Source organism: Anabrus simplex, chromosome 2, assembly GCF_040414725.1.
Source record: "Anabrus simplex isolate iqAnaSimp1 chromosome 2, ASM4041472v1, whole genome shotgun sequence".
NCBI classification, from domain to species: Eukaryota; Metazoa; Arthropoda; class Insecta; order Orthoptera; family Tettigoniidae; genus Anabrus; species Anabrus simplex.
In genome coordinates, this window is record NC_090266.1 from 171,505,317 (window position 1) to 171,532,875 (window position 27,559).

A 27,559-nucleotide genomic window follows, 5' to 3' on the forward strand; every position below is an offset into this window, starting at 1 on the left:
GAGATACCGATTTATTTTTTAAAATTATTTGTCAGTATGTCCGACCCCCCTATGCTCGGCTCACGTTGTTTCCGGCCACCTTGTATATTGCAAGTGTTGTTTTAATTTTGTATCGTGTAATGTAAGGTGTCACAAATAAATATCAGTATAATACAGACTCAACAGAACCAACAAGTGACAAACCTACTCCACATAGTTATTATAACAGTGACGCTCGTTGCAATAATGTTGGAAACATAAACTGGTATTAATCCAACCACATCGTATGAAACATGGACGAGTGTACGTAGAACTTTGTACTGCACTGTTGTCGGAACAATGTTGCACAGGGTGTTCAAAACGTCTGGGATTGTCGGACCATGTCGGTTCCATGAGTATTGCCGACGACAATTGATTAGACGTCAGAAATTGATTTTTAAAAGGTTTTGTTTCTCTGGGCCGAACTGATGTCAAAATTCAATAACCGAACAGTGCTCGAAAATACGTGTACAAAGCTTTTCCAGATCCTAAATCCATATTCATCCAATAGTTGACAAGAGACTGTGGACCCAGGAGGAATCGCATCAGTCGTATTTGCTCTTCACTTTCGAACGATTTACGTCCGAAAAAGGAAACCAGAAGGTGGGAGCGCAACATTGCCAGACGGCACTTGCCTTTTGAATACGTTATGAAACCAATCTTTTCAATTCTGCGTATCCCATTTCTTCGGATTAGTAGAAACAAGGTAAATATTTTGAAGCGAAAACAGCGTTTCATTCACCCTTTTACCAAACACACCTTTAGGTCCTTTGAAGGTTATGAAGAGAGGTCCTAGCAGCTTGCCGGCTGCTGTCACTGTTGGCGTTATTGTATAAGTGTGCGTTGTGGACCCCACTGATTGCACTTCGGAGCAAACCGTTTTTGCTCCTTTGCCAGTGAACACATCTCCAAAATGAACCGACTTTGATCGCTATTACATACTTTTCCGGGCCCGAGAGACTCCAGAACAGTTGTAATCTCCCCTATGAATATTTCTGCTGCTGACATGATGTCTATTTCTTAATGAACTTCCTTTGACGCCACCACATTTGTTATTTTCCGCGAAATGATATTACAGCGATCCTTAAAAGTGCTGCACCAATGATAATAATAATGTTATTTGCTTTACGTCTCACTAACTACTCTTTTACGGTTTTCGGAGACGCCGAGGTGCCGGAATTTAGTGCCGCAGGAGTTCTTTTACGTGCCGGTAAATCTACCGACACTACGCTGACGTATTTGAGCACCTTCAAATACCGCCGGACTGAGCCAGGATCGAACCTCCCAAGTTGGGGTCAGAAGGCCAACGCCTCAACCGTCTGAGCCACTCAGCCCGGCTGCACCAATGAATGGCTGGCTTTAAACCCTGTATATTTTTCGTCCTGTGCAGCTAGCAAAGCCCACTGTTTGACTGTCACGTCATGTTATTTTGATGGGTAACGTCAAACAGGGTTTCTACGGCACATGTTATTCTCCTTACTTTGTTGCAGCGGATGCTTCCACTTTTCACTTGCTCTGGCCGCAAATATAAATCTTTCTTACTTTTTAATAATGTTATTTTACTTTACGTCCCACCAACTACTTTTACGGTCTTTGGAGACGCCGTGGTGTCGGAATTTAGCCCCGCAGGACACGAGGCAGACGTATTTGAGCACCTTCAAATACCACCGGACTGAGCCAGGATCGAACCAGCCAAGTTGGCGTCAGAAGGCCAGCGCTTCAACCGTCTGAGCCACTCAGCCCGGCTCATACTTTTCAAACGACAGAACCTACAGTCGAACCGGCAAGTGAGTGCCTGTACCGCTTGTCCGATACAGAACAGCCTTTTGCGTCTCTCATGTTCCACCGTGAGCGATCAGTGGCAATCAAGTTATTTTCTTTTTACAATTTGCTTTACGTCGCACCGACACAGATAGGTCGTATGGAGACGATGGGATAGGAAAGGGTTAGGAGTGGAAGGGAAGCGGCAGTGGCCATAACTGAGGTACAGCCCCTGCATTTGCCTGGTGTGAAAAATCAAGTTATCATCAGAGTTGTTTGCGTTACTGTCATATGATAGCTCATTTGACGCGACAGTAAGAGTAGAATTGCTGCCCGCGTTCATGTTACCGGTACTGCTTTCCATGCATCTGGTAATGATGCCCTAAATACCAATAAGCACAACATATAAACACACTGTTTACAAGAAACGAAAGCCACAAAGGAAACGAAAACATCAACATACCACCCAAACTGTCCAACAGCTTCTGTTTTTTAATGCTGAGTGGTATTTCAACACATCTTCAATATTTTTCCTCCAGACAAGAAATAACTTTTCCAATATTGACATTCATTATTCAAAACACGGGGCACTTTCCATGTACGCATATATTATAAGCGTTTGCTGTGTCTATCGTCTCACATCTAGTGACAACGCCAGAGTACGGGGAGAGCTTTCCTGCAGCGAAGCGACCTCTAGTGCAGCCAATCATGCACGCACCACCGGCGCCAATTTAAAACATGTGAATCTTAATGGTGCCTTCTAGTACGAGGTGTCCGGCTCCATGGCTAAATGGTTAGCGTGCTGGCCTTTGGTCACAGGGGTCCTGGGTTCGATTCCCGGCAAGGTCGGGTTTTTTTAACCATCACTGGTTAATTTCGCTGGCACGGGGACAGGGTGAATGTGTCGTCTTCATCATCATTTCATCCTCATCACGACGCACAGGTCGCCTATGGGAGTCAAATCGAAAGACCTGCACCTGGCGAGCCGAACATATCCTCGGACACTTCTAGCACTAAAAGCCATATGCCATTTCATTTCAGTACGAGAACTTAATTTTGGATTTTTTTTTCTTCACTATTCTGCATAGTTGGGCTCACCCAACGTGTTTACAAATTCTGAGCACGATCTGCAATTCCCTGGTTCAGACACTTCCCTCGTTCAAAGATAACCAGACTACATATTATTTGATTGATAATATACAGCAGCGTAGTACAAAGAGAGGATCAAAATAGTAAATGTCTCCATTAATATTAGCTGTATCGAAAAAACTGTATCTTATATCACAAACATAATGTTTTAACGATCTAATTTAATTCAGCCGGGCTGAGCGGCTCAGACGGTTGATGCGCTGGCCTTCTGACCCCAACTTGGCAGTCCGGTGGTATTTGAAGGTGCTCAAATACGTCAGACTCGTGTTGGTAGATTTACTGGCGGAACTAAATTCTGGCACCTCAGCGTTTCCGAAAACCGTAAAAGTAGTTAGTGGGACGTAAAGCCAATAACATTAATTGTCCGACTCGTTGGCTGATTGGTCAGCTTACTGGCCTTCGGTTCAGAGGGTCCCGGATTCGCTTCCCGGCCGGGTCGGAGATTTTAATCGCTTCTGATTAATTCTTCTGGCTCGGGGACTGGGTGTCTGTGTCCGTCCCAACACTCTCTTCTTCTTATTCAGACAACTGATTATCACACTACCAACTACCACAGAAACACGCAATAGTGATTACATCCCTCCATACAGGGTTGGCGTCAGGAAGGGCATCCGGCCGTAAAACATGGCCAGATCCACATGTGCTATGCAGTTCGCACCCGCGACCCCACAGGTGTTGGAAAAAACGGTAGGAAAAGAAAAAGAAAGCCAATAACATTAATTATTCGTTTAATTCAGGATTACCCAATTAGTACACACACGATTATATTTGAAAATATGAACGACAGGAGTTCACTTATTGATGTCAATTTACAAAATCTCCGTCCTCAGTGCATGTAGTCCGCCTCGCTAGTATTACCTGAGACTGCGATAATCCTAAATGGCAGCTCGCCTTTTACTTTCCCTTCGCTTCGCACGCTCCGCCGCTCCACTTAACAGCTCAGTGTATACAGGTTCGCACACAGTCTGTTAGCGATCGGGGCGCACGACGACTGTTCCTAGGTTCGACTCCAGATGAGTCCGGTAACTCAAATCATCAACACAATCGATTCACTTAACTCTCAAACAACGTAACTGCTCCACCCAGTGACCTATTTAACATTGACATCTAAACGGCGGTCACATAACAGCAACAGTTCAACAGTGTAAACCAGCACTACACTACTCCTAACGACGGTGACAACAACAACAGTTGACACTGCTCCAACTCTATTTACACCAACTTTTCAATAAACTGACTCTACTACGGTACATATATGGTACTCCGCTCAGTAGTTACTCCAGTACAGTATACACAGTACACTAAGTACTCCAGCACCTCACCAACACGACGATACTCTGACCCTGGCTCCAGCGGGAGACGTTACAGGCCTGACTTACTCATCCCTTTCAGGAAATACAGTAGGAGGCTCCGATAGGGTTGGCACGTAACAATAATAATAAACGTAATGGAAAATATAATTTCCTACCTTTTATCTTTATTCGTTTTCACCGAACGAGGAGTAATAACGGAGATATTCGCATTTTCTTCTTCTTTTCTTTTGCAACCGAGCTCGATACCTGCAGTCGCTTAAGTGCGGCCAGTATCCTGTATTCGGGAGATAGTGGGTTTGAACCCCACTGTCGGCAGCCCTGAAGATGGTTTTCCGTGGTTTCCCATTTTCACACCAGGCAAATGCTGGGGCTGTACCTTAACTAAGGCCACGGCCGCTTCCTTCCGGCACCTAGCCCTTTCCTATCCCATCGTCGCCAAAAGACCTATCTGTGTCGGTGCGACGTAAAGCAACTTGTAAGAAGTAACTTTTTCTGCAACACGAAACAACACACTTGATAAAACTCGCACAAAATGAATATACAGTAAATGGCTTTCACTTTCATGGACTTCTCCGGAACTCTTGGTATTATGAGATATCAGCGGCCTTTCCGATTCACTCGGCTGTCTCTAGGTGGCGTTGATTCGCCGCCCACTTGAATAAGTTGCAGCCCGAAGTCATCTTGATACCTGCACGCAGAACCGAGGGGGTTGTGTTTTCAACACTGTGGCGATAGCAAAGCAAAGCAAAGTCACCTCCGTACAGGCCACGAAGGCCCTTGGAGGAGTGGAAGGTAAAGGCTTCCACCATTGTTAACCTCGGCACTTGATGGGGTAGAGTGGTTAGCTCTACGCCCGGCCGCCTTTGCCCCCAGGAATTATCCTCGTGCTCATTTTTGGTGTAGGCTGAGTGAACCTCAGGGCCATAGGCACCTTCGGAAATCTCGTTTCTTAAATTTTACGACTTCCTGACGGGGATTCGAAACCATGTTCTTCCGGGCGGACCGAGCACGCCTTTACCGCCTCGGCCAGGCAGCCCCTACACTGTGGCGATATCCATACTATTATTACCGACAGCTTTCACATAAGGGGAACGAAAATTCCGTTACTGATGTCGGGAGTTTTCGCTTTTAAATACTACGAAAGTGCGCGCATTATAAAAATCTGGTTTTCAAACTATAGGGCTTTTCATTATTGCCGCCCTTGTCCCGGACCTATAAGCGCCTTGCCTAAACATGGCTCTGACTGTGATAAAACAATTACCATTGCCCCACTGTTGGTGTTGGGTGACAACTGTAATCTACTTAAATACTTTGCCTCACGCTTGGGCGTCACATGTAGTCTAACATTTAAAAATGTATAGGTATTCATAATAATATTAACTCTCGTTCCATAACTGAATGTAATTATCGCTTGGTGACCTCCAATGACATAAAATTTTAAGTAAGTGAGTAAATAAATGACGATAACATAATAATAATAATAATTTATAATATGCCGAAAATGCAGGTAAATGGGCGCCAGAAGTCACCATACAATCACTCAATTTAGAATAAAAACGATCTGGCAATTCGTTCTAATAATAATTTCTAATTTCTAATAATTTCTACATGAAATTGAAGCCAAAACAGGGCTTTAAATATCATATGAAAAAAACCAGTACATGGAAGAAGCCTCCCGGTTTCTAGATGGGCAAACTATGATGACTAAATTTGGACAAATTTCCCAAGTAAATAAATTCATTACGTTGGAGAAATCATTCAACCTTCTGGATCAAATCATGAAGCAAATAACGAGAGAATGACTAAATTACAGAAAACATATCAAATCACTTGGAACACATATAACAAGAAATCATTATCTCGGAAAACAAAACTAAGACATTATAATACAGTACTAAAACCTAAAGCATTATACGCATCGGGAACCTTAATCATTCGCGGTAGATCACTCATAAAAGATAGAGAAAAGCAAGAAAGAAAAATGTTACGGAAAATTTTCGGCCCAGTCTGCACAGAGGGGATATGGATGAAAAGGAAATCTCATGAAATTTATTGCCATACTGAAAAAATCTCAGACACTATCAGGAAAAGGAGGTTGAAATTCTATGGTCAATTCTCAGAATGAACAATGATAGACCGACCAAAAGAATTCTAAATCTTGCCTTCACACTGAAAGTCAAGAACAACTGGCTAAATGAAATAGAATAATATCTTCAGGAAATCAACATCAACCAGGAAACTGTGAAGAACCGATCTGCTTTCAGAACACTGACTAATAATCTTTGCTTCGCGGAGACAAAAGCTAGAACTAATAAAACCCGGGCAGAAGAACGTAAGAAGAATTTCAGTGAGAGGATGAAGAGATTTTGGGAAGAGAAGAAAGCAAAACCATCAGCTAAATAATTTCAAGCGTGCTCCTCACTTGGGCAACGATGTGAAAAAAAATATCTCCACGCGTAAATGAAAAATTGAGTTTAGGGACCAAGAATTAATTTATCCCTATGTAATGTGAGCGGAGAGTTCGTTTAGGTGACAATCCAACTACAAACTCTTCTCACCCATACACTTTGCACACAATAGCATCACGGTTAGAATTAGGCCATGGGTAATTAACTTTTCTATTGTTTTCAAAGTTTGTGTGACCAGTTCCAATTTTCACTCAAACTTGAAAATCCATACCTGAATCAAAATAAACTTGAAACTTTAGAAAGGATGGATTATTTCATATCTCTGAGAACTCTTTGAAACTGCTTTCGAAATTCTGTCTCAAACATAACAAACCACAATACTACAAGCCCGGGATCTGAGACTCTAGTCGGCAGGAAATATAGAAAGAAACAAGACACCTTGCTACTCAGTTTTGACTGATGATGTTTATTAAGGAGACCAACATCCAGGTCATCATACTCACCTACTGATTTCATGGGTGAAATACGCCATGTGATACTTAAAACTTAACCATGGTTAGTAGTAAAGAATTAAAAACCGCATTAAATATAACCATGAAGTTCTAAACAACTTGCGATCAACGCGTTAATGATCATGCCCAATTGCCTTGAATGGATCATTATTGATAGATAAGCCAATAAGGTAAACAAGAACTGTGAACCTAGAATGATACTGGCAATCATAAGCTGTAATAGCCTTACTAGAACTATTCGATAATTATTTTGTTATTAACGTACGTAAGTTCTCCAGTTATTTCATTTATCAGTTGAAATTCCGTCCCACACAAGTTAAGAGAATAATTACCTATAAACTTAAAAGTACCGGTACAATACAATCACAGGTAATATGCCACGTAATTAAAAATGTGTATAGGCCATACTCCTTACTACATATAAATATTCAATTAAATAAGACTGCCTGAGTAGCGTAGTTGGTTTCACATCATATGACCAGGGTTGCAGGATCGAATCCCGGCACAGCAGATTGGAATTTAAAAGTGCTTAAATGAGAAAGAGCGATGTTAATATGTTTCCATAACGAGTTAAGAAATCACTCTTCAGTACAAAATTCAAGTTCTTTGGTGTGTCTTAAAATCAATGGCAGCTTTTAAGCCCCTTTAAACAACAAACATCATCATCATCATCATCATCATCAAAATTAATGGCAACTGAAGGGACGCCGACGTAGGCTTACATGCTATTATTATTATTATTATTATTATTATTATTATTATTATTATTATTATTATTATTATTATTATTATTATTATTATTATTATTATTATTAATTAGATTATATGCTCTGAAATTATTTTTAATTATTTGCTATGTATCTCTAACATTCGTCCTATGGAATGATTGCACAGTAGTCTAGCACAGAATATAACGTATGAAAACTTGAAATAAATAACGTTAACATCAAATAAATTGTAAGGAAGGATGACAGAGAAGGTAGTACTGTAATTAAGACATTCTGTCCGATTCATGACTTAATACATCAGTATTAAGAAAGTACTGAATGAAATCTCATTGTTAACGTGGAAATATCTCTTCCAGGTGCCTTTGCTGGCGCGATGCAGTGTTACCAGCGCTGTGCTAGTCTTCTGGTATGGGCTAAAGTAAATCTGTTACTTTCATTGACCTGTCTCGGTCTCATCCTTGGCTTTGACAATATGAAAGTGACCGAAGTATGAATGATGCTACACTAGTATCCAAAAGTTAAGTATAAGTTACGAGTAAGCAGGGTAACAGGAAATAGACCGCAAATCGCATGACATATGCACCTATGAACCTTATGTGTTCGCTCTGTATAGGAAAGGAGTGTCCCCTGCTTTGACTAGCGGCGTAACCGCAAGGTAAACACAGCCTGTGCCTGCGCCCCATATTGCCTCAGTCGTGTTTGCCCTATTATAGTGTGCAGAGTGTAGCCTCGTGCTCAACGTGACAACATAATGGCGCAACGACGCCATTTGGACCCCGTTTTGCAGGGTAGAATACTCGGCCGCCTGGAAGCAGGCCAGACACAGACCGAAGTCGTCGCCGTATCCTTGAATGTGCCAAGAAGTGCCATTCCCAGTCTTTGGAGACGATTTCGAGACACAGGAGATGTAAGTCGTAGGCTAGTACCAGGTCGACCAAAGGAAACCACCCCACAGCAAGATCGATATCTGGCCTTAACCGTCCGACGTAATCGGAGTGCACCTGCAAGACAATTTGTCGGCGGAGCTTGCAGCCGTCTCAGGGATTGCAGTTTCCCGGCAAAGTGTGTACCGAAGGCTCAGAACAGCAGGGCTGTTTGCTCAACGTCCAGCGGTGTGCGTCCCGCTCACTTCAGCACAGAGACGGGCCCGTTTACTGTGGAACCGTCAACATCGAAACTGGACCACGAATGAATGGAGGCATGTGCTCTTCACGGATGAATCCCGCTTCAGTTTGCAGAACGATTCCCGTCGCACATTAATCTGGAGAGAACCGGGTAGCCGATACAATCACAGGAACATCGTGGAACTGGACCAGTATGGTGGTGGTGGCGTCATGTTGTGGGGCGGCATCATGTTGAATGGCCGTACGGACCTGCACATCTTCATGGGTGGTCCGAGAAACACTGTTAACGCTCGGAGATACAGGCATGAGGTACTGAGACCACATGCTTGACTCTTCAGAGGTGCGGTTGGTCCAGACTTCCTCTTAATGGACGATAATACCCGACCGCACCGCGCTGCTCTGGTGGCTAAATTTCTGGCTGGAGAGGACATTCATCGCATGGACTGGCCAGCGAGTTCTGCGGATCTGAATCCTATAGAACATGCGTGGGATGTATTGGGGAGGTGAATTGCATCCCGTCAACCTCCACCAAGGACCCTCCAAGACCTTCGCAATGCCCTTTCGGAGGAATGGGATCAACTGCCACAAGAGCTCTTGGACCATCTGATAGAGAGCATGCCACGTCGCTGCGTAGCATGTGTGGCCGTTAGGGGTAACCATACACCCTATTAACAGCATATTTTGTTGTGGAAGACATTGCCAAGTTTTGTTAGTTGTTGTCAAATGTGTACCTTAGCTATCAGAACCTTTCTGACACTGGTTTTTTTTTTTTTTTTGGACAAGTTGTGTGACATCGTGTGTAATTGAGCTTCCGTTTGTTCAGCAATCCGTCTGACATTCCTATCAGGCGGTATGGCCTCGTTTAGTGATTATGCTTAACTTTTGAACACTAGTGTAGTAATACCATCCCTTATGCAGCCAGTCCTTGTTATGAATGGTGTGACAATATAGCTCATAGAGTCAGTTGGTGAATGTATTTCAGTGGGCTTGGCAAACTGATATGTAATAGCAACTTCTGTCTCGGCGAGGAAAGCAACGGGAAACTACCTCGCTCCTCATTTCCGTAGTATGCCTCTGAAGTGACGCCTACGCCATCTATGACAGCTATTGGTGGAGTTGTGGAGGATCAAACCAGCCTTCGGGCTGAATACCCAACACATATACATGTCTTTCAGATCATAATCCGCACATTAAGAGCCTTAGGAGGACTTGGTTACCGAAATGATTGCCAGTACTGTACTTCTTCATGTTTAGATCGCGGGATAATTTTTATTTTAGAAGATTAGCATCCAAAAAACCCTGATATGCAATAGGTATGTTCGTGTAAATTGACCTTGAGCCCCATTACAACGAACTTACCTCTAACAAAAAACATTCAGGTGCATTTAACATTGAGCCCAAGTAGCTCTTCTTCATACTTTGAGTGCGTAACAGCCGAAACGACCGTAACTGGCTTCTCACCAAGGCGATCGCGATGCTCATGGTATTTCTGAATGGAAAGTCATGTCCTAGTGACATGGATTCCATGTAAAACTCGAGGCCCCGAGGCTATGATCACGACATTAAAAGTCATATAAAACTACAAGATTGATTTTGCTTTAATGTTCCATCGGATGGAAAATTTGCATACTTTACCTTGAAAGTCTGTGAGAGTATATACAGTAGAATATCGATTAAAAGAGGTTCCATATTATCCGAGGCTAATATACAAGAGTGTTGAATACTATTTTTCTTGCTTTACCATCGAGATTGTACTGCTCGAAGTACGTTATTAAGCAGCCATAAGAATGAATTCAAGAATTTCCTTTGATAACAGTGCATAATACGGTGGTGATAATCCTATGCAGGTGATATCCGTCAGTTTAACATCAAATAGGTCGCGCGTAATCAAAAGATGTTATGACGACTTCGCGAGTGGCTAATGAAGACGTGGCTCGTCTAACGCTATTCACAGACAATAAACGGAAACTAAAACTTTATCATAATAAATGACAGAATCTTTCATATCCGCAAGTTTTATTCAAAAGGACAACGGATGCCTATACTATCCACGTTTTTGCTAATTTGATAATTAACGTTATTGGCTTTACGTCCCACTAACTACATTTACGGTTTCCGGAGACGCCGAGGTGCCAGTATTTAGTCCCGCAGAAGTTATTTTACTTACCAGTAAATCTACAGACACGAGGCTGACGTATTTGAATATTTTCATATATCACCGGACTGAGCCAGGATCGAACCTGCCAAGTTGGCGTCAGAAGGTCAGCGCCTCAACCATCTGAACCACTCAGCCCGGCGCTAATTGGAAGCAGCTTCGGTAAACATTACCTTGGAACGTTGGCGTTTTCTTATGACATTCACTTTCAATTAGAGTAAGTATGTAGTATAAAGAATTAACTAAAGCGATCTCATTTCGTTTGAAAATAGCTACAGAAGCTTACTCCGCCAGTATTTGATAGACCCATAGTCATACGAGTTAAGATTCGAATGCCAGCGCCCACTAACTGTAGTACTTACCTATCAAGCCTAAGGCAGAGTGATGAACTACAGGAATATGTGAAAGGTGCTCCTCCTCCCACACTGACTGATTACATGGTACGTGCCGACGTTTGAGTTTCCTAATTGCACTTCACTGTTTATTCCTGAGCGTTTAACAGGGCAGATGGTATTTATATGCGAGTTGAAACGAGTCGCTCAAAGACATGCCGCGTCGCCCACTACGTGACGAGTGATTGAATGGTTCTTCCATTTGCTATGATGTTATACATGCAAACTGTAACGTATGTAACTATGTTACAACCAAAATTCATCACCGAACCTGCTCAAGAATAGTTACAAGAAAGCTTAAAGGTACATTAACGACAATGACCATATAGTTCTTCAATAATAATAATAATAATAATAATAATAATAATAATAATAATAATAATAATAATAATAATAATGTTGGTTGGACCAAGCTATTTAAGATTCTGAAGGTGATTGGGATCAGATACCGAGAACGAAGAATTATATGCAATCTATATAAAAATCAGTTTGCAGTGATAAGAATCGAGGGCTTTGAAAAAGAAGCAGCAATCCAGAAAGGAGTGAGGCAAGGCTGCAGTTTGTCCCCCCTCCTTTTCAATGTTTACACAGAACAGGCAGTAAAGGAAATCAAAGAGGAATTTGGAAAGGTAATCACAATCCAAGGAGAGGAAATCGAAACCTTGAGATTTGCCGATGATATTGTAATTTTATCTGAGACTGCAGAAGATCTAGAGAAGCTGCTGAATGGTATGGACGAAGTCTTGGGTAAGGAGTACAAGATGAAAGTAAATAAGTCCAAAACAAAAGTAATTGAGTGCAGTCGAACGAAGGCAGGTGATGCAGGAAACATTAAATTAGGAAATGAAGTCTTAAAGGAAGTAGGTGAATATTGTTACTTGGGTCGTAAAATTACCAACGATGGCAGAAGTAAGGAGGAAAAGCAAGGAAGAGCTTTCTTCAGAAAAGAAATTTGCTCACTTCAAACATTGATATAGGAATTAGAAAGATGTTTTTGAAGACTTTCGTGTGGAGCGTGGCATTGTATGGAAGTGAAACATGGACGATAACTAGGCTAGCTCAGAAAGAAAGAAAGAGAATAGAAGCTTTTGAAATGTGTGTGTTACAGAAGAATGCTGAAGGGGAGATGGATAGATCGAATCACAAATGAAGAGATACTGAATCGAATTGACTAGAGGAGATCGATTTGGCCAAATTTGACGAGAAGAAGAGATAGAATGATAGGACACATCCTAAGACACCCAGGACTTGTTCAGATGGTTTTGAAGGAAGTGTAGGTGGTAAGAACGGTAGGGGTAGACCAAGGTATGAATATGACAAACAGATTAGAGCATATGTAGGATGCAGTAGTTACGTAGAAATGAAAAGGTTAGCACAGGATAGGGTGGCATGGAAGCTGCATCAAACCAGTATATGGACTGATGACTCCAACAACACAATAATAACAATAATGAAAGTGTCGGTATGAGTGGCTCAGACGGTTGAAGCGCTGGTTTTCTGCCCCCAACTAGGCAGGTTCGATCCTTACTCAGACGGGTGGTTTTCAAAGGTGCTCAAATACCAAAACTCCGTGTCGGTAGATTTACTGGCACGCAAAAGATCTCCTGCGGGACTAAATTCCTGCACATCAGCATCTCCGAAAACCGCAATAGTATTTAGTGGGATGTAAAGCCAATAGTATTATTATTAATAAAAATAACGATGATCCTTTCTTCGCGTATTCCAAATATTCCTGGGGATGCTGGAGCCATTCCTTTTATTTTGGATCTTAATGACGCTGTTGATTGCTTAGACTAACTTCCTTTCCATTGCTATAGATTTTGACATGCTGTGGTGTCAGAATTTCTTTTCTTTTACGTGTTGTTCAATCTGTCGTCACGAGGCTGGCGTATTTGAGCGCTTTCAAAAATCACCGAATTGAGGCGTTATCGAAGCTGCCAGCGTGGGCTCGGAATACTGTACTCGACCGTCTGAGCAACTCGGCGCAACGCCAACTTGTTCATTCATTACTTAGGCTAATCTTTATACCTCCTTGCCGTCTTGGAAAACCTTAAAAATGATTAGTGGGACGTAATAGACAATTAACGTTATTATAATATAGAAACCTATTTTATGAAACTGTGCATGTGAATCGGCCTCGGCGATGGGGTCATGTGCGGTGAATGGAGGATGATGAAATAATAATAATAATAATAATAATAATAATAATAATAATAATAATAATAATAATAATAATAATAATAATAATAATAATATTGGCTTTACGTCTCGTTAACTAATCTTACGGTTTACGGAGACGCCGAGGTGCCGGGATGTAGTCTCGCAGGAGTTCTTTTACGTGCCAGCAAATCTATCGACACGAGGCTGATGTATATGAGCATCTTCAAATGCTACTGGACTGAGCCAGGATCGAACCTGCCAAGTTGGGTTCAAAAGGCGAGCGTCTCAACCGTCTGAGCCGCTCAGCCCGGCAAAGGATGAAATACCTAAAATAATAATGAGACGCGTTCATACAGACTGAGAGAAGCAAAGGAAGACCCGGGAGACGATGGTTAGACTCCGTTCTTAATGACTCTGAGGTGAGAAGCACAAAAGCAAAAGAGCTGCAAACATAGGATTATGTAAATGTATGTATGTATGTATGTATGTATGTATGTATGTATGTATGTATGTATGTATGTATGTATGTATGACAAATGTCTCCTGGACAAAAAACATGTTAATACAAAAAGCGTGCATGTTTGCTTGATATAATTTGAAGATTTTATACCCGCTACGGTATTTTTCAGCGCCCATTATGTGTATGATTTTACCCCATGAATGTTCCAGGTACATAATGAGATGGTACCTTAGCCCGGCAACGATATTCTTCTTCTTTCCTGGCTTTTTCTCAATAATCTGGGGTCGTCACTAACGTGGATTGAGGCCGCTTTTACGGTCGGATACCCTTAGCCCACCTAATGTGGAGGGATGTACAGTGGCTTACACTGGAAATGGTACGTTTGATACAGATGAAATTTAGTATAAAAGGTGTATCACCTTTAATTGTTAACTACTCATAAACTTTTTTTTTGCTAGTGGCTTTACGTCGCACCGACACAGATAGGTCTTATGGCGACGATGGGATACGAAAGGCCTAGGAGTTGGAAGGAAGCGGCTGTGGGCTTTATTAAGGTACAGCCCCAGCATTTGCCTGGTGTGAAAATGGGAAACCATGGAAAACCATCTTCAGAGCTGCCGACAGTGGGATTCGAACCCACTATCTCATAACTCATAACCTAATTTATTTCATTCAAGATCCATTCAGAGTTGAGGAGTTGCAGAGATCTACGTCCTTACTAATAACGTATCCGCATAAAATCGGGAACAACAAAGCAACTGAACATGAATATCACACCAAAACTGGTAGGCCTATACATCTTTTGGGCCTCTCATTTGATTACTATGCGCCCTTTTGGCTCAGCTGTTCGGAATCTTCGTTCTGTACACGATGACTCACGTTTCCACCCAAGTAACCTCTCGTGGGTGAGCAAGGAATGTGAACGAAATCAGAACTCTGTAGCGTTTAGGATCCTGGCAATTTTTCATCACCAACAGGGCAAATCTTTGCGTAAAATTGGGAATATAAGTGAATTTCGGTCATTCTACTGCCCAAATATTGTTAATCATTTTCATTAAGAAAATATGGAAAAACATAGAACCATAAAAATAATCACTGCATCAAACGACGATGAATTAAGATTGAAATAAGGAGGAATTCCAGGTTAAGTGCAACGAAATTCGCCAAGGAAGTATAAATCACCTTCTGAAAAAAAGGCCTGCCCAGTAATTGTTAGGATGGTCCTTCGTAGAGCATGGTCGAGAAGTGAGAAACAAACAGTAGACCTACATCAGCACGAAGAGCTGTTTGCCACGGAACCAGCCGGTAAAACTTTTGAATACTGAGAAACAGTAATACTTTGGGGTGGAAGTATATTCAATGTTCTTTCATCGGATGGGAAGGTTAGTGTCTGCGTAATTCCGAATACGGAATTTAAACTGAAAATAAGATCAACGGTGAAACACGGTGGTGGAAATTGTGGTGTATGGGAGCTTCAGGCGTCGGAAAATTGCATTTCATAGATGGTACTATGGAAAAGGATAGGTATTTGGACATTCTGAAAAAGAAGCTGAAACCAAAAAATTAAAAATTAGGTATAAAGGACGGTTTCTCATTTTACTAAGATGAAGATCAGAAACATAAGGCTCATAAGGTGTGCAGGTGTCTACTCCACATACAATTGTCCTCATGTGTTCGGTACCCCTCCACAGTCCCAGATACCGATGTGATTGAAAATTTGAATCCACAGCCTGTTTCCAGTCATTCGACCGGTCAAAATGGAATGAAGCCCCCATCTAGCGGCGAGGATAGAATTGTCCTGGCGCCGAATCTTCTCGCACTCCTCTGGGGCAACGATTAATGACAATGACTGACAGATGAAATAAAATGATATTGGGGAGTGTTGCTGGAATGAAAGGTAACAGGGAAAACCGATTACCCGGGGATAAACCTGTTCCGCCTCCGCTTTTCTCAGCACAAATCTCACATGGAGTGACCAGGATATGAACCACAGTCCCATCGGTGAGAGGCCGGCGCGCTGTCGCCTGAACTATTGAGGCTCAAGAAGGCCCTTCGAAAAGAATGGGATAAAATTGAACCCTGGTATTGTAAAATGTTGGATCGTTTGATGGTAGACAGACTGAAGGCGTTGAGAAAGAACGGTAGTCGTCACATTTGGTACTAATTGTACTCACGTGTATCAAAGATATGCAGACAGTACCACTTTCACTGTGCTGTCTAATATGTCAGACAGTGTATTAATTTTTTTTTGAACGTTTATATAATATTTCTTGAGGAGTACGGCTATATGAACATGTTGTACGATAACTGTTAATAAATACTTTGAGTAAATACAAGGAGCTTTTATACGCAAAACCTCAGTTTTTACATGAATGAATGTAAAAGTATGGATGTATCACTTTCACTGTCAGTCGCTGTTTTTACTATTGTGTATTTCTATGGTGGATGGCAGTGTGATGCGTTCTATGTAAACGAAGATATGTTTGAAGACGAACGCAAACACCTAACCCCCGAGCCAGAGGAATGAACCAAACGCAGCAAGGGTGTTAAATACCAAAACTCCTTGTTGACTTCTGGCGCGTCAAACAATTGCCGCGTGATAACATTCGATTTTGTTCGCAAAGGTGGAGTGAAATTTGTAGTGTATGTTATCTGAGCACTGAATATTCGTAATTGTGGTTTCCTGTCTGTTCATCATTCTAATAATAAGACTGGTTAAGCATTTCTTCTTAAAATGAATCCTTCCATTACTGGTTAGAAACTCAGTTACCTCTTCAAATTCTTAAAACTCGAATATTACGTCACTACACAGATCGGACAATGGCACAAATAGTACATTTCACAATCAATCTGTAAGTATTAGATAAGGTTGCCTAGCTCACATTAAATAGCCAATCACTTAATCTAATATTCATATTATAGCTGCAGCAATAACGATATCCGACTCCTTGGCTGAATGGTCAGTGTTGAGGCCTTCGGTTCAGAGGGTCCCGGGTTTGATTCCCGGCCTGACCAGGATTTTAATCGCGTCTGATTAATTCTTCTGGCTCGGAGACTGGATGTCTCTGTTTACTTCATATTCAGACAACAAACTACATTACCAACCACCACAGAAACACGCAATAATGATTACATCCCTCCATACACGGTTGTTTCGGGAAGGGCATCCGGCCGTAAAACACGGATACATAGTTCGAACCTGCGATCCCACATGTGTGGGAAAAGCGGAAGTAGCAGCAGCAGTAGTAGTAGTAGTAGTAGTAGTAGTAGAAGTAGAATAAGAAGAAGAAGAAGAAGAATGAACTGCAGCTATGACGATCATGGTTATCAGACATTGATTGGGCATATGCTTTATCCAAAGATATTATGTTCTGGAAGGGAAGATATCAGCTGTTTTCAGAAAATAAGCTACACGTAGTTTTCATAAGGAGCTTTGCAAATTTTTGGTGAAAAGTGTGAAATATTGTCCACCTTCATCCAAACAAGCATTAAGATCGTCAATGACGACGCCACATCCTTGTTTTCAGAGACCATCTATTTCTAAATTTAGATTTTGAGTCGACATATTTTAAATTAGATCACCGAGTGAGGAACAGCTATTGATTTCTTATTAGACTCAGGGAATGGCTAGGAAATGACCCACAGTCATAGCATTAAAAGGATATCTACGCCACCGATGAAAACAGATGATGAATGGTATCGTCGTGGTTAAAGGAGACAGTCTCTATTACATCACAGGTGAATTTAGATTAGCTTTAAAAACTTGGCGCGCGCGTCATGAATTAATGTAGTTGTCCAACACGCAAGTTGAGTGGCGAAAGGCCGATGGCCCCTTTGGAACTACTGCCAGAGTTCATCTACTGCCCTCACTCACTTTCCCCGCTGACGTGACATTCAGGACTGGGAAATTTATTGGAGGGACAGGGATATAACATAATTGTCATAAACATAACACACTGAACCCTACGAGTTTGTAATACACTTTTTCAATTAACAGACCGACAACGGATGAATATCAGGAGGACCAGCGGGCCAACAGGGAATGGGAAAATACACGAAGTTTTCTGTGTATATGACACTTAATCCCCCAACGTCCAGCTCTGTCGTCAGCGTCTTGGCCTTCGGTCCTCGAAGCCCCAGGTTCGATTCCCTGCCGGGTCGAGGAATTGTGATCTTCGACAGTTCCCTTGGCGCGGAGACTGGGTATTTGCTGTCCTCAATATTCCTGCTACTCACACGTAAAGAAACTACCCTACACCATATTAACACGTCCTCAGAAGGGCTGCACAAGGCTAGAAATAGCCATACGAAATTATCATTAACCCTTCCATACTACCGGTACGTACACTTACCTCAACCCATTGGGACCTTAATAAATTATTTACACGCTGACAGAACAAGAAACTTCTATTAATATACGGGGACATGAAATTACTTAATATATTTGTAATAAATCAAATTACATCATCGAGACCATCAATTCCAATAAATGGTTTATTGGAAATATTTTACATTGTCCTCGCCACAGTTCTTGTTTTATTGACATCCACTTCACCATGGCTATCATTGACGTCACTGAAGTTGTGTTTTGGTAAACTATTATCACTGATGCAATCAGTTTCGTCAAAAAATTCGCCTTAACGTGGAATCATAACCACAGTCATCCTCTAGCCCTTCTCACTGGCTACCATGCTATTTACAAACGAAATGACGTTGATTTTCTTTTCGCACCGACACCGACAGGTCTTATGACGACGATAGGACATGAAAGGGCTAGGAGTGGGAAGGAAGCGGCCGTGGCCTTATGGTATAGCCCCAGCATTTGCCCGGTGTGAAAATGGGAAACCACGGAAAACCATCTTCAGGGCTGTCGACAGTTGGGTACGAACCCACTACCTCCCGGATGCTAGCTCACAGCTCCGCGCCCCTAACCGCACGGCCAACTCGCCCATTATTATTATTATTATTATTATTATTATTATTATTATTATTATTATTATTATTAGAGAATATCATTCAATCACAAATAAAGATACTACAAGCAATTAAAAAGGTGTAGCACAGCTGAAGCACGGAGTCCTCAGTTGCAATCTACACATTTTGCACGACCGACCAGATTATTAGCGCGCGAAAGCTCCGAGTGTAGCAGGTAATTTCGGATTCAATTTTCAGCCATTAATCAGTGTTTTTACATTTAAGACTAATCCTGGGATAGGACCTTTCTCAAGGACAAGGTTGTTTCCTTCCAAATCCCACCTGTGCCAACTAAATAATGAGCATTTACTTTCCCTTTATCTAGTAATGTTCTGAAAGTGAAGTCCATAGACCGGAAATTGGTTCTGAAAACGGTACATTGATGTGTCAGCAAATCGACTGACTCGATGACACATACTTCTCGCATTCGAGTGCCCTTAAATACACCTAAGGACCGATTACGGTTTATTTCTGAAACTATGGGCACAGAAAGGAAATATAGCACAGCTGAACACTAGAATTTTTAAGCACTATAAATACCTTTGGCCAATGATTACGACGTTACTAAATGCATAAAAGGAAAAAAAAAACCAGCAGAAAATTATTTGAAGCAGGTTAAATCCCGGACAAAATTATTCGTAGTTATTCATTAAATATTTGTAATGCCATTTGTACGGGAATGAATGTTCAGTGGACCTTATATGACATCTGTACCTAAAAATTACGAACAAGGCTATAAACTGCTAGAAGTAACAGGTGAGAACAATAACAATTAGTCCGCAATAAGGCAGAAATGTCCTGCTCCATAGCTAAATGGTTAGCGTGCTGGCCTTTGGTCACAGGGGTTCCGGGTTCGATTCTCGGCAGGGTCGGGAATTTTAACAAATATTGGTTAATTTCGCTGTCACGGGGGTTGGGTGTATGTGTCGTCTTCATCATTATTTCGTGGTCATCACGACGTGCAGGGCGCCTACAGGTGTCAAATCAAAAGACCTGCACCTGGCGAGCCGAACTTGTCCTCGGACACTCCCGGCACTAAATGCCATACGCCATTTCACTTTTCAAGGAGGAAATATCTGCGTTAGGAATGGATACTGCTGACAAATCTGTTATCTTCTAAATTGGGGACGTGAGATACTAACAAGAAAGAATAGTTTTCTATTTCATTAACTCGATCTTTTCTAGCGCTAACACTAATAACAAGTATAGCAACCACAGTCAGCTAAAATTACGTCACTAGGAAATATTTAATTCGAGGTAAAGAAATAGTTTTTTTATCTGAGAATTTTCCATTTACAAGTTTGTAACACTTGAACTCCAGTTCCACCGAATAATGTCACCATGACATTTGACAGTCCACCCTATTACGTGACATTTGCCAGTCCACTGGCTTAATTTGGTGCTATTTAACTTTATTAAAGCACAACGCCCTTCGTCCAGACACTCCTAGAGATCGACGATATTATTATGATATCACACCTAGTATTTTTTCTCTATTTACACGTTTTTCAAGCAAGCAAGATTTAAGTTTTACATGACAGTTCATGTCGTGATCATAGCCTCAGGATATCCAGATTTTGTGGAATCCGAACCAATTTTTTTAATTTTATTTTAAAAAATCGCACATGCAATACCTAGTTGAGATTCGAACCGCTGCACCCTTGGAAAGAAACCAGTGACTTTGCTACTTGGCATAGTTGAAGAATTGGATGTATACGGTAGTTGATTTTCCACCTCTGCAAGACAAGGGCAGTCTAACCACTTACTCTTAAGGATGAAATTACAATGACATAATAATAATAATAATAATAATAATAATAATAATAATAATAATAATAATAATAATAATAATAATAATAATAATACATTTTGCTTATTAAAACGTCTCTCCTCAAAACTGAAATCCCCGGCCTCTCTGCACGCTAGCTATAAACCGCAGGTCTGGCATAACTATCCTATATATTGATGTATATTCTCTCGTATATAGAACCCGTTAGTTGAATTATTATTATTATTATTATTATTATTTATTCTACCGCTTTTCACACACCAGTGGGGTCGCGGCTGCGAATTACTGCCGGATGCTCTTCCCGTCACTGACCCTATATGGAGGGATGCAATCACTATTGCGAGTTTCTCTGGTGGTTGGTAGCGTAGTGTGCTGTCTGAATATGAAGAGGAAAGTGTTGAAACAAACGCAAACACCCAGTCCCCGAGCCAGATATTAAGTTGAGAGTCATTGGCATAGTTGATGAACAAACTTTCCGCAGAAGTAGGTGTGAAGAAATTCTTTTTTTTTTTTTTTTGCTATTTGTTTTACGTCGCACCGACACAGATAGGTCTTACGGCCACGATGGGATAGGAACGGCCTAGGAATGCTAAGGAAACGGCCGTGGCCTTAATTAAGGTACAGCCCCAGCATTTGCCTGGTGTGAAAATGGGAAACCACGGAAAACCATCTTCAGGGCTGCTGACAGTGGGATTCGAACCCACTATCTCCCGGATGCTAGCTCACAGCCGCGCGCCTCTAACCGCACGGCCAACTCGCCCGGTGAAGAAATTCTAATAGACTTAGTGTCCGAAACTGTTCATTACTGGCTAAAGTAACGGGGTAGTAGCATTAGCACCGTGTACTTCTGAGTGTGGAGACTGCCTGCTTTATCCCCTGTTCTCAGCGATTGTAGCGGAGCGGTAATTAGTGGTCTACGGAGCACTTCATCTCTATGACAGAGAATGTGTTTGAGCGGCACAAATTGTTCTGCTCAACAATCCCGTTTACTAAGTGAATATAACCTGTGTGGTTTTAGTGTCTGTGTGTGTATATTTTAAACAGAATAAATATTTTAAAATCAGATGTCCTGGGAACAGCCTTACAGTTGACAATAGAACAAACATAAATCTTGGCTTTTATAGCACAATTCCACGGCTCCATAATTATGTGTATGCCATAGAAAAGATTTATATTTCGTGAGAATTATTTTACAAAATTAGGTTACTCCTTCGTCGTAAAAACACACGACAAACCCGCCCAGCCCAAGAGCTATTAACTGCAGTATGGACAGGAAAGTGTGCATGAGGGACGTCCACCCACTAATAGCCGAATATTATATCGTGATTGCACAGGAAAGCTAAAATGGAGCAGAGAGAAATATGTCTAGCGGTCGAGGTCGTTATCATCATGCCCAGTATGCAGAACTTTAAGCGAAAAGAGCTGAACTTTAGAAGCACTTGAAATGCACACGAGACCAATTCATGCGATGTTTAATAAATATTCTTGCGTTTAGGGAGCCAATGATGTAGCCCAGTTGAAAGTCCGGATCACGAAAGATCTCCGAAGTTAAGCAACATTGTGCGTGGTCAGCTCTTGGATGGACAGCTCACGTGCTGTTGGCTGCAGGAGTAGTAGGAGGAACAGAAAGGAATTGGCTACTCTACTGCAAATAATTCCGGCTCTAGATGCCTGATCGGGGACGCCTGGCTTAGCTAGGGGCAATAACTAGGTTGTCAATGTCCAGGATTTGATAAAGCACTTGATTAAAATGTGTTCAGGGATATCTTATTCGTTCCGTAAGCTAAGATTTTTTCCACATCTGTGTGTACTTCAACTTTTTTTTTTTCAGAAACCTTTTTCCGGTCTTCCTGAAGGAAAACAGATTTAATGACAACTGGCTACTAAGTCTGAGCTAGGTTTAGAAACAAGTTTTAAATGTATTTCCGCCGGCCTGAGTGGCTCAGACGGTTGAGGCGCTGGCTTTCTGACCACAACGTGGCAGGTTCGATCCTGGTTCAGTCCGGTGGTATTTGTAGGTGCTCAAATACGTCGTGCTCAAATACGTCAGCCTCGTGTCTGTAGATTTACTGGCATGAAAAAGAACTCCTGCGGGACTACATTCCAGCACCTTGGCGTCTCCGAAATCCGTAACAGTAGTCAGTGGGACGTAAAGCCAATAACATTATTATCATTAAATATATTTCTTTTACGTCATAAATTATAGCGACCGTTAACGTTGTGATCAACAAGTGAGCTGGCTACGCGGTTTGCGTCACGTAGTTGTGAGCTTGCATTCGGGAGATGGTGGGTTCGAACCTCACTGTCAGCAGCCCTGAAGATGGTCTTCCGTGGTTTCCGATTTTCAAACCGTGCAAATGCTGGGATTATACCTTAATTGATGCCACTGTCACTTCCTTCACAATCCTAGCTCTGCCCTACCTCATCGTCACCATATCACCTGTCTGTGTATAACAAATTGCATAATTTTGTGAATGGTCACGAGACCTACAGATCCCACATCCATTGGTCGGAAATCGAATGAGATGTCAAGGACGATGGCACTCGGCTATCACGCCCCACAGACAGGCTTATGAAATTAACAAATGAAATGAAATGGCATATGGCTTTTGGTGCTGGGAGTGTCCGCGGACATGTTCGGCTAGCCAGGTGCAGGTCTTTTGATTTGACGTCGTGGTGAGGATGAAATGATTATGAAGACAACACATACACCCAGCCCACTTGCCAGCGAAAAAACCAACGATGGTTAATATTCCCTACCCTGCCGGTAATCGAACCCGTGAACCCTGTGACCAAAGGCCAGCACGCTAACCATTTAGCCATGGAACCGGTTATGAAATAATAAACGGCATATGATAAATGATCCACCTATTGATGTCAAAACACCTACATGACAACGAGTTCAAAAGGAAGAGCACAAACTTAAGATGATCCAAGCGCATCGATGATCAAAAGTGGAACAGACATAAAGACTCTTTCAATATGGTTTATTACCTCGTATGTTCCTTACATTAATATTTCAACACGTTAGAATTTTGTAATTACTTTCAATGAACAATCGAGATATGGAGTTACCCTATTCATTTTGAACCTAAACGTGTAAGTCTAATTATTTCCAGTAAAAATGTAATGTGACCATTACGTCAGTGCCATGCGGTCTGAAAATGATAATACCTAATATTTCTTCTCCGCCTCCCTGCATGCTCAAATGCCAGACAATCTCCCTCCACTTTCATTCGCCACAGGCGTTATATTAAGAAATGAACTAACCGGAGAATGGAGACGATTGCGCAAGGAGGAGCCGCAACAGCTTACGAAACGCATATCGAGTGGGCAGAGTTAAAAACCAACAGGTCTTATGAGAGAGGGAAAGTGTCGGGTAAACAACGCAGACAATTTTACACGAACAGAGAAATCAAGTATATACATGTAAACAAAAAATGGTATCAACACGTCGGGGCTGATCATCGGAGATGACTCGGGTTTTTAATGTGAATGAACAATGTTCATAGATACACTATATTTCCAACAGAGACCTTCATTATTTTCATCGTTCTGTCTGCACGTCTATGCAAAAGACAGAAGTGTACCCACGCTTTCCTATGTAACTATCACTGCATGTGAACTAGTGATTCCTATTCTACGGAGCTCGATAGCTGCAGTCGCTAGTGCGGCCAGTATCCAGTAATCGAGAGATAGTGGGGTTCGAACTCCACTGTCGGCAGCCTTGTCGATAGTTTTTCGCGGTTTCCCAGCAAATACTGGAGCTGTACCTTATTTAAGACCACGGCCGCTTCCTTCCCACTTCTGGCCCTTTCCTGTCCTATCGTCGCCATAAGACGTATCTGTGTCGGTGTGACGTAAAGCAACTTGAAAAAAAAAGAAGATTCCTATCCTTAAATATTTTAAGTGCGGAGTATCACCACCATCTCGATCTTTTCTGACGGAGCCCGATCATCTCTTATGGAAAGATCCTCGCCGTCTCGCACTCTGAATATCTAGGCCGATTTATACGCAAAGTTTCATCAAATGTGCTCATCCCTTAGTCATCCTTTATTTCTTCGATAGTATCCTCCTTCCATTGTTCTAATATGTCTGAAGTCCTGTTCCATGGCTGAGAGGTCAACGTCCTGGGATTTGGTCCACACGGCCTTGGGTTCGATTTCCGACCGGGTCGACTGATATTAATCTTAAAACTGTTAATTCCGTTGGCTTGGGGATAGGGTGTTTGTGCTGTCCCCAACATCCTTGCAATTCATACACCGCATACAACACTACCCTCCATCATAACACGCAGTTTCCCGTACACGTCAGATACCACACACCCACTCTGAACGGTCTACTTTACAAGGGCTGCACCAGACTGGCAATAGCCACACAAAATTTTATATGCCTGGAAATAGTCTTGCTACGTGCATATCAATTAACGATTGCAGTACACTGAACCTACCAACTTATCTCTACTATGCAGTGGAATCAGCCTAGAAACTGAACGATGTAAAGCTTTGTAAAACAACTTTTTCCCCCAAAACATGCTTTGATTGCAACTAAGAACGACTTGTCTAACCGGGCTGTCATGATAGGAGAAAACAGCCGGGCTGTGGCTCAGACGGTTGAGGCGCTGGCCTTCTGACCCCAACTTGGCAGGTTCGATCCTGGCTTAGTCCAGTGGTATTTGAAATGGTTCAAATTCGTCAGAGTCTTGTCGGCAGATTTACTGACACGTAAAAGAACTCCTGCGGGACATCATTCCGGCACCTCGGCGTCTCCAAAAACTGACAAAGTGTAGTTAGTGGGACAAAAAACAATAACATTATTAGGAGAAAACACGATATAAGTATTTGATATAGGCTAGTCAATACGCTCAGTTTAAAGCAGCGAATTTGTAGTTCTATATGACAGCTGATATTGCTATCATAGCCACGGAACCTACAGTTTTGCGTCGAATCCGTACCACAGGGACGTGGCTGTTCATTTCAAATATCCCACATGCAGGTTCCAAGGTGCTATTTGACATCCAATGCTTTTAGATTCTAATGTATTCGACTGAAATGTTTCAAAACAATTGCTCGTTACAAATAGATTAACTTGCATAATAGTCCGGCTCCATTGCTAAATGGTTAGCGTGCTGGCCTTTGGCCACAGGGGTCCCGGGGTCGTTTCCCGGCAGGGTCAGGAATTTTAACCTTAATTGGTTAATTTTGCTGGCACGCGGGCTGGGTGTATGTGCCGTCTTCATCATCATTTTCATCCTCATCACGACGCGCAGGTCGCCTACGGCAGTCAAATCAAAAGACCTGCATCTGGCGAGCCGAACTTGTCCTCGGACACTCCCGCCACTAAAAGCCATACAGTACGCCTGGGCCGATGACCTTCGATGTTAGGCCCCTTAAAACAACAAGCATCATCAAGCCATACGCCATCTCATTTTCATTTCAACTTGCATAGTCTTCATCAAAATGAACCCCATCCTATTAATCTATTCCTGTCAGAAAACGATCAATAAAAATCTGAATTAGAGAGAGACCTAACTCTTGCTACGACTTTAAACTTCCTTCTACATCAACTATCACTGCAAAGCGATTAAAATAAATATAGCTTGGCACGATGGCAAAATATCAGAACATGATTCAAGTAGCATGGTGAGCTTAGTGAATTTAAGCGTCCCCGTGAAATCCATTATCAATGTACATACATCCTTACTACAATTTACTCGAATATATTTGAGTTAAGGAATTTTGCAGTCCTGAGGATACACACTCGTAGTTTAAGAAAGACACAAGTGTTATACTGGATCATACTGTACCAACATAATGCATTAGAAATTAGACGTTCTCTGAGCCACAGTAAATTAACTCAGAAGTGGTGAATCTGAAGCATGTCTGAAAATCTACGAACTTCAATCGTGATTTATCTGAATATTCCAGACAAATTGCGCAACCGTAAACAATACTCTGCTAACAGGAAGATTTCTATGAAACAACTGATGAATGCCTAACAAGTATTCGCGAATCCTCTCTTAATCCCACATCTGCTGGTGCCACGAACACCTATACAAGTTATCCCGTTAACTCCTTTTGCGTATGCTCTTCTCAACAGCAATGCCATAAGGATGTTTACGCCAATTAAGTGTCCAAATAATGTCATACACTGTACACACGGAAAAGAGAATGTGGTGGTAAAATCTTCAGCAGTCCCTTTAACGGTGGCCGAACAGGCAAGACGCCAGTAGCTAAACCATTGATTCACCACGCCCCCTCAGTACGTGACTTACTTTGAATACATTAAAGGGTACAGTGAGAGGAAAGCAAATGAACACAGAAATGTTCTTTTTGAACAGATTATGAACATGCTGGTCCATGGCAGGGGCAATGAATATCGCAGTGCCGTACCGGTAATTTTTATAATAATTGATAATGGTGTTGGTTTTGCGTCCCATTAACTACTTAACTACTTACGGTTTTTGGAAACGCCGAGGTGTTGGAATCTTGTCCCTCAGGAGTTCATTTACGTGCCTGAAAATCTACGGACACGAGGCTACCGTATTTCACCACTTTCAAATACCATCACACTGAGTCGGGATCGAACCCGCTAACTTGAACTCAGAAGGCCAACA

At 41.9% G+C, this 27,559-nt stretch overlaps 1 protein-coding gene across 2 annotated transcripts in view; it reads right to left on the reverse strand.

Moving 5' to 3' along the window:
* LOC136863973 (titin) overlaps nt 1–27,559 on the reverse strand; it is a 982,878-nt gene that overhangs the window by 653,045 nt on the left and 302,274 nt on the right. The window lies entirely within an intron of this gene.